This window comes from Setaria viridis, chromosome 5, assembly GCF_005286985.2.
Source record: "Setaria viridis chromosome 5, Setaria_viridis_v4.0, whole genome shotgun sequence".
Taxonomy (NCBI): Eukaryota; Viridiplantae; Streptophyta; class Magnoliopsida; order Poales; family Poaceae; genus Setaria; species Setaria viridis.
The window spans coordinates 23675353-23686498 of NC_048267.2; the positions used below are offsets into that span (position 1 = coordinate 23675353).

The 11146-nt window shown below is 43.4% G+C and overlaps 1 pseudogene; it reads right to left on the reverse strand.

Moving 5' to 3' along the window:
* Positions 1-1401: 1401 nt before the first annotated feature.
* LOC117855874 (cysteine-rich receptor-like protein kinase 15) lies at positions 1402-5719 on the reverse strand (annotated as a pseudogene).
* Positions 5720-11146: the final 5427 nt, after the last annotated feature.

Consider the following 11146-nt stretch of genomic DNA (forward strand, 5'->3'; position numbering starts at 1 on the left):
CAGGCGGGCGTGGAAAACCTATATAGTACTTTGGATGTGCGCACAACATGATCCGCTGGATGCACCTCGTGTCCTTCCATCAACCCAAGCTTCCTCCTGTGCCACTCCGCCCTTGACACTGACCCCGACGCCGCCGATCGCTGGCCCCGAGCATCCCCGCGCTGCCCTCGTTCTCAGCCGGCTTCCGCGCGCTAGCAGCGGCCGCCCCCTGGCGGCCTGGCATTGTGCGCCGTCGGCCGCGGCCGCCAGCGCGCCGGCCCATGCATTGCCGCTCCCCAAGCTCGCGGGCCACGCGCCGTGTACCAGTTTTACCGAGGTTGAAGAAGATAAGAAAAAAAAAAGAAATGTTGATCCTTCTTTAAAAATGTTGAACCCCGCTTTGTCCAAATGTTGACAATGGCAATGAAAAATGTTAAATGCTGTATTTTTTTAGAAAATGTTGATCTTCTTTTAAAAAAAATGTTGAATGTAGTATTTTTAAATGTTAATCTGACTTTTAGAAAATGTTGAACTCGTTTGTTAAAACGTTGGTTTGAACTTTCTAATTGGACCTAATGGGCTTTAAAGTTAGGAAGCTTAGCTGGCTATATGGAGCCCCGCGACGCGGGTTTGGCTTTGGCAATGACAAGTAAGATAGTTCGAAAAACAATATAGATAGCCCTTGCGAATCCATTTAAACGCTCATATTGTTGCCCGAGAGAAAGAATATAGAGCGAGAACTTGTTATCTGGAGGCTGTTATGGAAAGGATATGGGAAGGGCTACGAAGTACGAAGTCTCTGATCAAGGAGTTATGAGATGTGGTCAACAATATTAAAAAAAATTAAGTATTCCCAGCGAATGCAAACAGGTGCTTTCGTTAAAACCAATAACTAAAAAGACTACTAGGCTACTACCTAAAATTCAAAATCATGTTTAGACCAAAGATATACTACCTCAGGCCCCAAAATAAATGTCCACTTAAATTTTTTTGACACATTAGTAGATTTGAGAAATGTAAATATTGCCTCTAATAACTAATACTAATTGTGATTGAAAATCGTGCTGCTTGTTTAGTTTTTTGGATCCTGAATAAATACACGTGCATTGAAAACCAGAAAAATAACATCAATTTGATCATTGATCGGCTTTACGCTCTTCTCCATACAATGTTTTTATTGATGTGAGTGTTGTTTTAATTATACGAGGGTTACTTTGAGCTAAAAGAACATGCTTTGTGGGATAGAATTTGAAGGCTAAATAAACATTTATTTTTTGAGATAGAGGGAATATAGCTGAAATGCCATGCCAATTGAACTAAGGGACAACACATTCAATATAAAATGATCAGGGTGCATTCCGATGCAATTTACTTACACCAAAATTTCCCCACTGCCAGCTTAATTTAGTTAGCACACAATGATAAACCAACATTTTCAAGTTGAACAGTAATCATCCATGTCAGAAGGCTTATGCACAATGCTCCATGTGAGTTCCTAATTCCGATGGTGTTGCTTTCTTTTAGCATCGATCACACACTCATAATCACCCTTCAAGATACAATCTCCTAATTTCCAACGGCATCCAGGACCAAAATCATCAACAATGAAATGAAAGAGATGACTATCGGGCTTGTTGGGCTGTGATGGTCACTTCGTTGATACTATATAGCTCAAGATCTATATCCAGTGCCTCTGTATTTGTCACCCTTACATTGTAGTATGCTGGATGCTTTGGCTCAGGCAGCGGCACACCCTCTGTACTAAGCATTGTAGCAACATCCCACATGGCAGGTCGATCGTCTGCATTCTCTTGGACACACAATGCAATATTAATGCACCTTAACAACTCTGATTTGCAATGCTCCATGGCCAGTGACGTGTCTACTAGCTCATGCCATTTTCCCTCTGTCCACAGCTCCCAGGCCTGCAGTAGTAGTGTAGTACAATTTAGAACGCTAGACACATGAACCATGTTCCCAAGTAATTTGACATATGCTTTCTTCAATAGGAATTCTAGTATGCACTTACATATCCTAGGAGATTGAGGAAACCGCCATTTAGACGAAAACCAGAGTTCCTTTTTCCACTCACAATCTCAAGGAGTAGAACACCGAAACTGAACACATCGGACTTGATTGAAAAGAAACCCTCGGATGCATACTCAGGAGCCATGTAACCACTGTAGGGGATGGAAAGCATTAACAAACTAGTAAAACCTAAATAAAGTATTTGAAATTCTGGTTTTAGGGTCTGCCAAAAATTATGTAACTCTAACAAGATTGATATGCTTACTATGTCCCCACCACTCTGTTCGTGTTTCCTTCGCTGTTGTTTGAGCTGAAAATTTTTGCCAACCCAAAATCTGAGATTTTAGGATTCATATTCTTATCCAGTAGAATGTTACTTGCTTTTAGATCTCTATGTATTACACGCAACCGGGAATGCTTATGCAGATAAAGGAGTCCATGTGCTATTCCCTCGATTATGGCTTGGCGTTTTTCCCAATCAAGTAGAGCCCTTTTCTCCTTTTTATCTGCACATTAGTCCCCAATTAGTATGTAAGAAAAGAACAATAATTTTCTGTAACAATGTCTTGTGGAACTGCACTATCTTGTACATGAGATGAAGAGAAAATGCAAAATGGACATTAAACTGATAGCATAACTGAAGAATAATTTTTTGCCAAATAGGTACAATACAGAGGAACTCAATGACTAACTTCAGTAATTACATGCATAGCATACAAATTTAACATATATTCACTGTGTTATTTTTCACTAGTCGTTTTGGACATCAGCAGCCTCCAATTCACACTCTTGTCCATATATGACATGTACTAGTGGTTAAAGTTTTTAAAGTTTTGAGAGCATTGATTCTAAAATTGACAACAATTTGAGAGCGCAAAGAGTATATATCTGACTTATTACCACATATATGTATTTTCCAATTGTAAAAACTATTTTAGATTGAATAATTTTAATACTTAGATAATCAGGTCAACATATGACTGGCAATGTTTTATCAATACGCACCGAAGATAAATGAGTCCAAGCTTTTGTTCGGCAAATACTCATAGACTAGCAGTTTTTCTTCCCTTTGACTGGAGCATCCCAGAAGTCTAACCAGATTTGTATGCTGTAGTTTGGCAATAAGTTGGACTTCATTTTTGAACTCTATGAAACCTTGTCCTGAATTTGTGGAAAGCTTCTTAACCGCAATCTCTTGTCCATTAGGTAATTTCCCCTGAAATGAAATGTTAAAACTGATATTATTGCTGGATTGTATGAAATCACTTAAGGTACATTTAGGAGTGGTAAAGGGTCCTCTAATTTAGCCTAGCAAATTTAAGGATCGGGCTCAATAAGGGTCAAGCTAAAATAATATATGATTTTGAGCTAAAAATAGATAGGGCTGAGTTAGATTGTGAAGGAAGCATGGCCATGATCCATTACCACCCTTGGGTACATTGCATCTCAGCTAAACATTTACAATACCAGGTAAAAAATATTTACTTTAGTTTTGAAAACTTTTCACAAGACCAAGTGCTTATCACAATATATTTCATAAGTGATGTATGCTTAAGCAAATCATGGTTAGCTTTGTCTCGAAACTCTATGATCATTATTATTATATTGTTTCTGATAAAAAAATATTCATCCAAGGTGAAAAGTTTGAGTCGAAGGATCCCATGTCCCGGACAATACCTTGTAAACTGGCCCAAAGCCACCTTGACCAAGTTTGTTGTCTTCAGAGAAGTTGCTTGTAGCCTCCTGTATTTGTGCAACGTCAAACAACGAGAACTCTGAACTGATGTTTCCTTCCACCGTCCAAACAAATGCTTCTTCTTCTTGCAAATTCACCACTGAATTGTCTTGCAAGAGCACTTTTCCTATATATGTAGGGGGAATTGGCATAGTCAAGGTTTTATATGAGAATTGTCTTTGGTACGAAAACTGTTGGTTCAGCGGAACATTGGAATAAGGAGGAAGAAAGAACCTTTGAACAACTAACCTTTTCTATGTGCCCTGATCCAACCAAAGCCAATGATAGAACATAATAGAAGCATCAGCAAAGCAACTACTGTTGCAATAATACTGAGCATAATCTTGCTTCTGCTTCCATTTCCTAGATGTAGCAATATGAAATTAAAGCAATACATTGAAACGAATAGTTACATCCCATATAATGGTAGGCTTACTGAATTGGCGGGAAAGAAGTGTTACAGTAAATGGTAGCCTAACTCACATATTTATTCATATACGGACTAGGACTAGCATCGGACTACCCCTAACATGAAACCTGTACAGCCTAAAGTTACAATGCTATTTAAATTTTCAGTTCAGAATTTGATTAAAAGAATCAAATCAAATATAGGGACTGTTTGAAAGCGATGGAGATCGTGAAAAAACCACTCTCTGATTTACTGTCTTTGGTAAACTTCATTACTCGTATTTCAGATTCGTCCACCGGCTGTAGTATCTAAATTTGACGTCATACATTTAAAAAATGGAGAAATACTTAGAAATAGAGTATGGATTTTATGCTAATTCAACAAGGTTTGCTTAATTGCGTACCCGTGCTTTCTGCTAGTGGCGACGACGTTGAGGTTGACTTGGTGGGCCCGATGTAGCGCGTGTGCTCGTCAACAACGAAGAATGCGTCCGTCTCGTACCTGATAACGCAGCGCACCCCTTGGATCCGCCCTCCTTGCCTCCCATCAAACCACTTGAAAGACTGCTGGATGATGTCCTCGAGGCAGCCGAAGCAAGCATCGGGGGACAAGTCCGGCGTGCACTGCGTCAGGGAGTAGAGCGTCGGGAAGGTGCCGCCAGCCACCATGCGAGTGGTGGCGAACCTCCCCGACGAGTTGTACGCCGCCCGCTTGGCCGTCTCGCGCAGCAACGTATACACGGTGCCGGTGACGAATGAAGGAGACGCTGTCCCCGTTCCCGGGGTCCCACCCGGGGAAGACGGGCACGCTGATGTTGTCCATGTTCGTCGCTGCCGTCTCCGGTTCGTTCCCGGCGCCGGCGAGGAAGTCCTGGTCGGAGAACCGGATCTGGCACTGGTCGTAGTACAAGGTCACGTCCCTGCTGCGGTTGCACAGGACCTGCGGGTACTGGAACGCCGCTTCGAGGCACGACGACGCGCAGTCTGCCGGTGGGATGTCTCCGCGGCATAGCGCGAGGGCGTAGAGCGTGTCCGGAGCGGCACCTATGGATCCCTTGAAGAAGCCGCCGGACGCCGAAGCGTTCGCCGGGACAGAAAGAGAGGCTCTTGCGAGGTTGGCCGCAAATCTGCTGCTGGGCAGGTAGGTGCGCGCAGCGCTGGTCGTCGAGTTGCATAAGCAGGAGATGGGATTCACCACCGGCAGCGCCTCCTCAACTCCGGTCACGGGTGACGTTGATGATGTTGCCACGACAAGGAGGAGGAAGAGGAGGAGCATGGTGGCTGGTGGGCTTGTGTACCTACAGTTCAATTGGTTGGTACCTACTATTGACCTACGGTCCAAAGCGCTATATATTGTGCCTCTCATCATGTATGTATACCAAAGATTTCCAAATGGGCCAGGCCCACTGGGCGGCCCGAGGCCCGGCACTAAAAAGCACGCGAGCACGAGCCCGGCACAAAGTGAATAGTGCCAGGACTGGCCCGGCACGATGATAGTGTCGGGCCTGAGCCGCATCCCTAGCACGCTGGGCCAGCACGAGCCCGGCACGATTTTTGGGCCGGCCCGATGCAGCCCGATCTACCTACCGAAACCCTAACTCTTATCCTTTCAATTTTTCCCCAACCCCACCTACTAGCCGCCCTTCCCAGAGTCCCAGTCTCCCACCTCCCTCCCCTACACACGCGACGCGCGACGCCCCTGGCTCCTTCCCCTCCTCACACACGCCGCTCCCACGGCCGGTCGCCGCCCTTGCCTCCCCTGCTGCGAGCCGCACCGGCGGCAGGTCGCTGCAACCGCCGCTGGGAGGTGCTCCGGCGGGGGCGCGGCCAGGAGCTGCCGCCGAGGCCGCCGCTACCGGCACGCCGCATCGAGGGGCGGGGGCCGCCGCTAGGAGCCCGCGCCCTTGCTCCACCACCGCCCATCAGGGATCACCGCCGCGGCCGCCGAAGCCATCTCCTCCTCCTGCGTCAGACTCGTCCGCGTGCTGGTAGAAGAGGAGAGGAGAACGGGAGACTCGTCCGCTTGCTGGTGGAAGACTTGTCCGCCGCCGGGAGGAGAAGAGGCGCCGCTTTGAGCCGCCCTGCCGCCGCGAGGGGGCTGCTGGAGGGGCGCCCACCGCCGCCACTAGTGCCTAGCCCGGCACTAGCACGGTAGGGCCTGCCGTGCCATCAGGCTGGCCCGGCCCGATAAAAAGGACGTCGGGCCGGACCTGGGCCGCCTCTTTGGCACGTCGTGCCAGCCCAGCCTGGCACAGAAAAACCTTTGGGCCTATTAGTGCCGAGCCTATTAGTGCCGGGCCATACTGGGCTAGGGCCGGGCTAGGGTCGGGCGGTCCATCTGGAAATCTATAATGTATACTGGTTTATTTAATTCGCCGCTGCGCGTTCAATGATGAGATGCACAATAGCGCTACCATCCTTAGAACTAATTCAATTTGTACATCAAACCTATGAAGTTCATATTGTTTTATTTGAAACCCTTAACATTTCAGCCTTGTATAATCTGCTCCGTTCATTATGTTTTAGTTTTGTCGCAAGTCAATTTTTTTTAACTTTGACTTAATTTGTAGAAAATATATTAACATCTACACCAACAAATAAAATGCACTATCACATTAATTTCATGGTGGATCATGAACTAATTTCAATTTACATATTGTTGTATTTTTCAATAAATGCAGTCAAAGTTAGAAAAAATTGACATAAGACAACTGAAATGTTTTATTTTTTTGAAAGTAAACGCTTAAATTCACTTATGATAAGTTCATCACCTCAATGGCTCAATCACTAATGTCTGCATTTTGGACTATGTATTATCAGAATTGCTCTAATTAGTTTTTTCCTCTAAATGATAGACTATTGTCTTCTTTAGAAACACGTACATTTTACTCCTTTTGTATGTAGTCTTTCTCAGGAGAATATGTAGCAACAGGTCCATGGCATCCAGGAAATAATTAACCCGGTTATGGATTTCATCTATCATTCTTTATTCGTTCACATCAACACGTCAATATATTTGCTGCAGTTTGATTAGGCGAAGAGCTAGTTAGATTTTTTATGGTGAAACTTGTCCACCCGGAAAGTTTTAGCTCAGTATAGATGCTCGTATTTTTCTAAATCTATTTCTACGGTAAACTTAATCGTGCTATTCTTTAGTGGTAGGCGTCACGACTGTTGACAACAAGGTACCATCAGTCTTAAGATTATTAGGTTAGTCTCCCAAAGATGCTCATAGATGCAGGACGGGTATGCATGCGTATATACGAGCATTTGTATTGTGTTTCGAAGAAAAAAATGCTTGAATGGGGAGGGCTGAGTCAACATTAATTTTTTAGGAGGGGCTAAAGCGAATATATTATATAGGAACTGAAGGAGTTAGTTACGTATTCTAAAATAATTATGGACTTCACTGCAATTGGACCATAAGGACAACTGTGATTATGGAGTCCACGGTAACGCGTGCATTGCTTTGCCGGATTTCTTTTGAGGGAATATGGCTGTTGACTGTTAAAATATGCAACTCCACCTTTCCACGCTGAGTTCTTTCACATGCATGGATGGACAACTATTTTTTCCTTTATATTCTTTGGATGTCCACACCGTGTCTATAAAGTTATTTCTTATGTTTTGTCACCATGCAAGCAGGTTCCATGCGGTAAATTAATACGTCAAGGTGGTCCTAACGTGTTGGTTCCTATTTTTTTCTTTTCTTTGTAACCAGTAGAGAATAGCAATTAAGAACCGCAAGCGCACGGCTATGATAGCTTTTCTCTTAACATATTAGTGGAGTGGCACGAGTTTAAAAAAAATGATTGGAACCTATCATTATTTATGATTTATGATATCAAATACACATATGATAAACACATAAATCTATTATTATTTATATATCAAAGATGTTCTAATAAATAACATTTAAATTGTAAATTGCCAGGTCGGGGAATGTTAGGTTATTATAATAGACGGAGGAAGAGGACGCTACAATAAAAAAACACAATTTCGTTATTACTTATTAGTGAACTGAAAATAAAACATTGCGTCACAAAAATATAATTCTTTCATATGGATGAAGTAAATTACATATGTTGAACTAACAAAAACTACCTCTGTTACTACGTCAACCTCAGATCCATGAGGTTGTGCCATAGTAACCTTAAGAGACACGAAAGCAGCAAGGAGATGACCCCCATTCAAGGAACAAAAGGAAGCACGATAGATGCGCAATGATGTGAGGCTTTAGTTATATGGACAACCAGGCAGTAAGATACTACCCAAGTTAATTCAGGAGAAGCTGAAGTTTTGGACTATTGCAGGAGATTTGGCAGTTAGGTCTTTTCTGATGCATGCATTCTGCACATTACTTTTTTGAAACACTGACAACTATATCAGGCTGGATGATGTGGCTTGGACTGAGGATATTCACAAAATTTGTGGCATCAACTGGTGCAAAGCAGTTGTTGACAGCCTCAGGGTTCCTGCCCGGCTGTATAAGCTTGAAAAGAAGACAAAGGGCTCCAACGCACCCATCACTCAGTGTGGAATGTTCCTTTCCACACATGAAACTATCTCACATAAATCATTGCAACTGTTGCAGAATTACAGTTGCAACCGGCTATGTCTTTTACACTCAATTTTTTGTTTTGTAGTTGTCGCATATATGCAATCTGCTAGTTTTTCTTTTATAGCTTCATAACTATCCCCACCCCAATCATAGCATTTTCTGGGGCAACTTCTATTTTTTACAGTTGTAATTGGGTTCCTTACTTTTTTTGTTTCTTTTAAACATAAATACCGATGCTATATGTTGACCGCCTCCAGCTTAGGCTAGACATAGACCAGGCCTGATTACCTCGATGTTCTGTGCTGGACAACAGGATTATTGACAGAATAGCAGCAATGGATCGTAGGGGAGATGTACCTTCTGGAGCGATCGAGTACGGCAATCTCGAGGTGATTTTCTTTTTTTCTCATGTACATGTTTGTTTTTGCAACTGCTTAGCATTTGTATATTGCAACTTGCTTTTTGTATTTTTACATTTGAAATTTGTTATTTTTCCACCGCACTTACTATGCCTCTGTGTGTTTTTTATTGACTTCAGTTGAGGAGTCTATCAAGCACCTGCTATGCTCCCCCACCTGCTGCTGCCCCCGTAACCACCCCTGCACCTGCACCCGCCCCTGCGCCCACACCTGCTTGTGCCCCATCTACTGCTGCAGCTACTGCCTGACCTTCTACCCCTTCTAGCAGCACCATGGACACACCTGTTCTGTTCAACTATCCAAGTTTCTTCTCCGGTTTTGGCCAGAGCCTATGTGAGTTAGTTGGAAGAAGCAAGAACAGTCAGGCTGAGAAGATGCTGAGGAGCTATGATGCCAGCACTGCCAAGGCTTAGTCGATGATAAGGAAGGCTCATAATCTGACAAGGATGGCTGACGAGCTAATGGCAAAAGCCCACCATGAGTGTTACATTGGCATTAACAAACTCTTGAAAGATGCTCGTGCTGCGAGGTTGGTAGCCAATTTCATTCCGAGGAAGAAGGGGAAGAAGCATCGTGTTTCAGGAGTGTAGAGACGTCGAGCGTAGCATGGCGAAGCATCTGGTTCAGCACACACTGAAGGTGAACAGCGCCCCTCGAGATCACACACTGAAAGCAGATGTTTCAATGGAAGACCAGGAAAACCAAGATTTAGAGGAATCTTTCATCAACTTTTCGGGACACCCAGCCTAGATCCGCATCAAGATATCCCCAATACCCCAGTGCATGATAACAGCACTGAACAACAAAGTAAGGCTGATTTGCCATGCACCCAATTTAATAAATTTGCATGCTAGTTTCGGCATCACAAATCTTTTTTCTTACATATTTTTTTCACTCTTGTATTTTTGTTTTTTTTCTGGCAGCACTTCCTGCATTACATGGGGAATCCTAGGTTGTGGAAGATATAATGGGCATGTTCCAATCTCCATCACGCTGTGGCAGTCAGGGTGACTAGGTTTTTTCTCTTTTATTTTTGCATTTTCCTCATTTTTTTCTCCAAACGACCTTTTAATACAAGCGCACAGGATGTGGATGTTCAGAAGCAAAACATTGGTATTGATGGCACTGCATCTGGTGCGAAGGGTTTGTTTTCATGGGATGCACATGATGCCGTTGACACTGTAACAACCCTGTTCTTTTTTAAAAAAACATTCATTTTTTCCCTTTTTCTTTGTTTTTTTACTGCAGGCATGCATGATATATTTTTTTATGCCACTCAGGACCTACTGATGGGCGAGGAGGCACGTGCACCATGATGTGTAGTTGCCAAGAGGAAGGCCCCTACAACCCCTAGTAATAAGCACCAGAGCGAATCCGAGGTAAGCCCCTGCTGCAAAAAACCTCTATCTGTTCTGGGTTGCAACCAACCTTGTCTATCACTGTGCAATCACACACTCATTTATGTTGCACTCTTTTTTTTGCCTAACTGTATACTGAGATGCAACTTGATTCCATCCAGATTAGCAACTAATCCTTCTACTAGTGTGCAACTACACATTTTTTTCATGAAACCTTTTTTTTCCACGCACACACTTTTTTTTCAAGTGCATACTAAGATGCAACCGTCTTCCCCCAAGATTAGCAACCAAAGCATTTCTAGTGTTGCAACTGTCATCCTCTATTACTTATCACAACTTTCTATTCTACACTTTTTAGGGAGACACAAACCAGGAGATAGTGGAGCATGATGCGTCGCATGAAAACTAAATTGAGCAAGAAGACAAAAGTTTAGAAAACCAAAGTGAACATCATGGATACACTTCCTATGCAACTCAGTTGATATTTGGGTTGCAATTCATATTCTTACAGACCTTTTTTTGCATTTTTTGTTTGAGAAAAAATAGGAAGTTAATGCCCCGCATGTCTCACCTAAGAAGCAGTCAAACGCACCTGAGATGGACACATGCGAACAAGGAGCCCATACAGATGATGTAGCTACCCTCACAAACAAGGTTC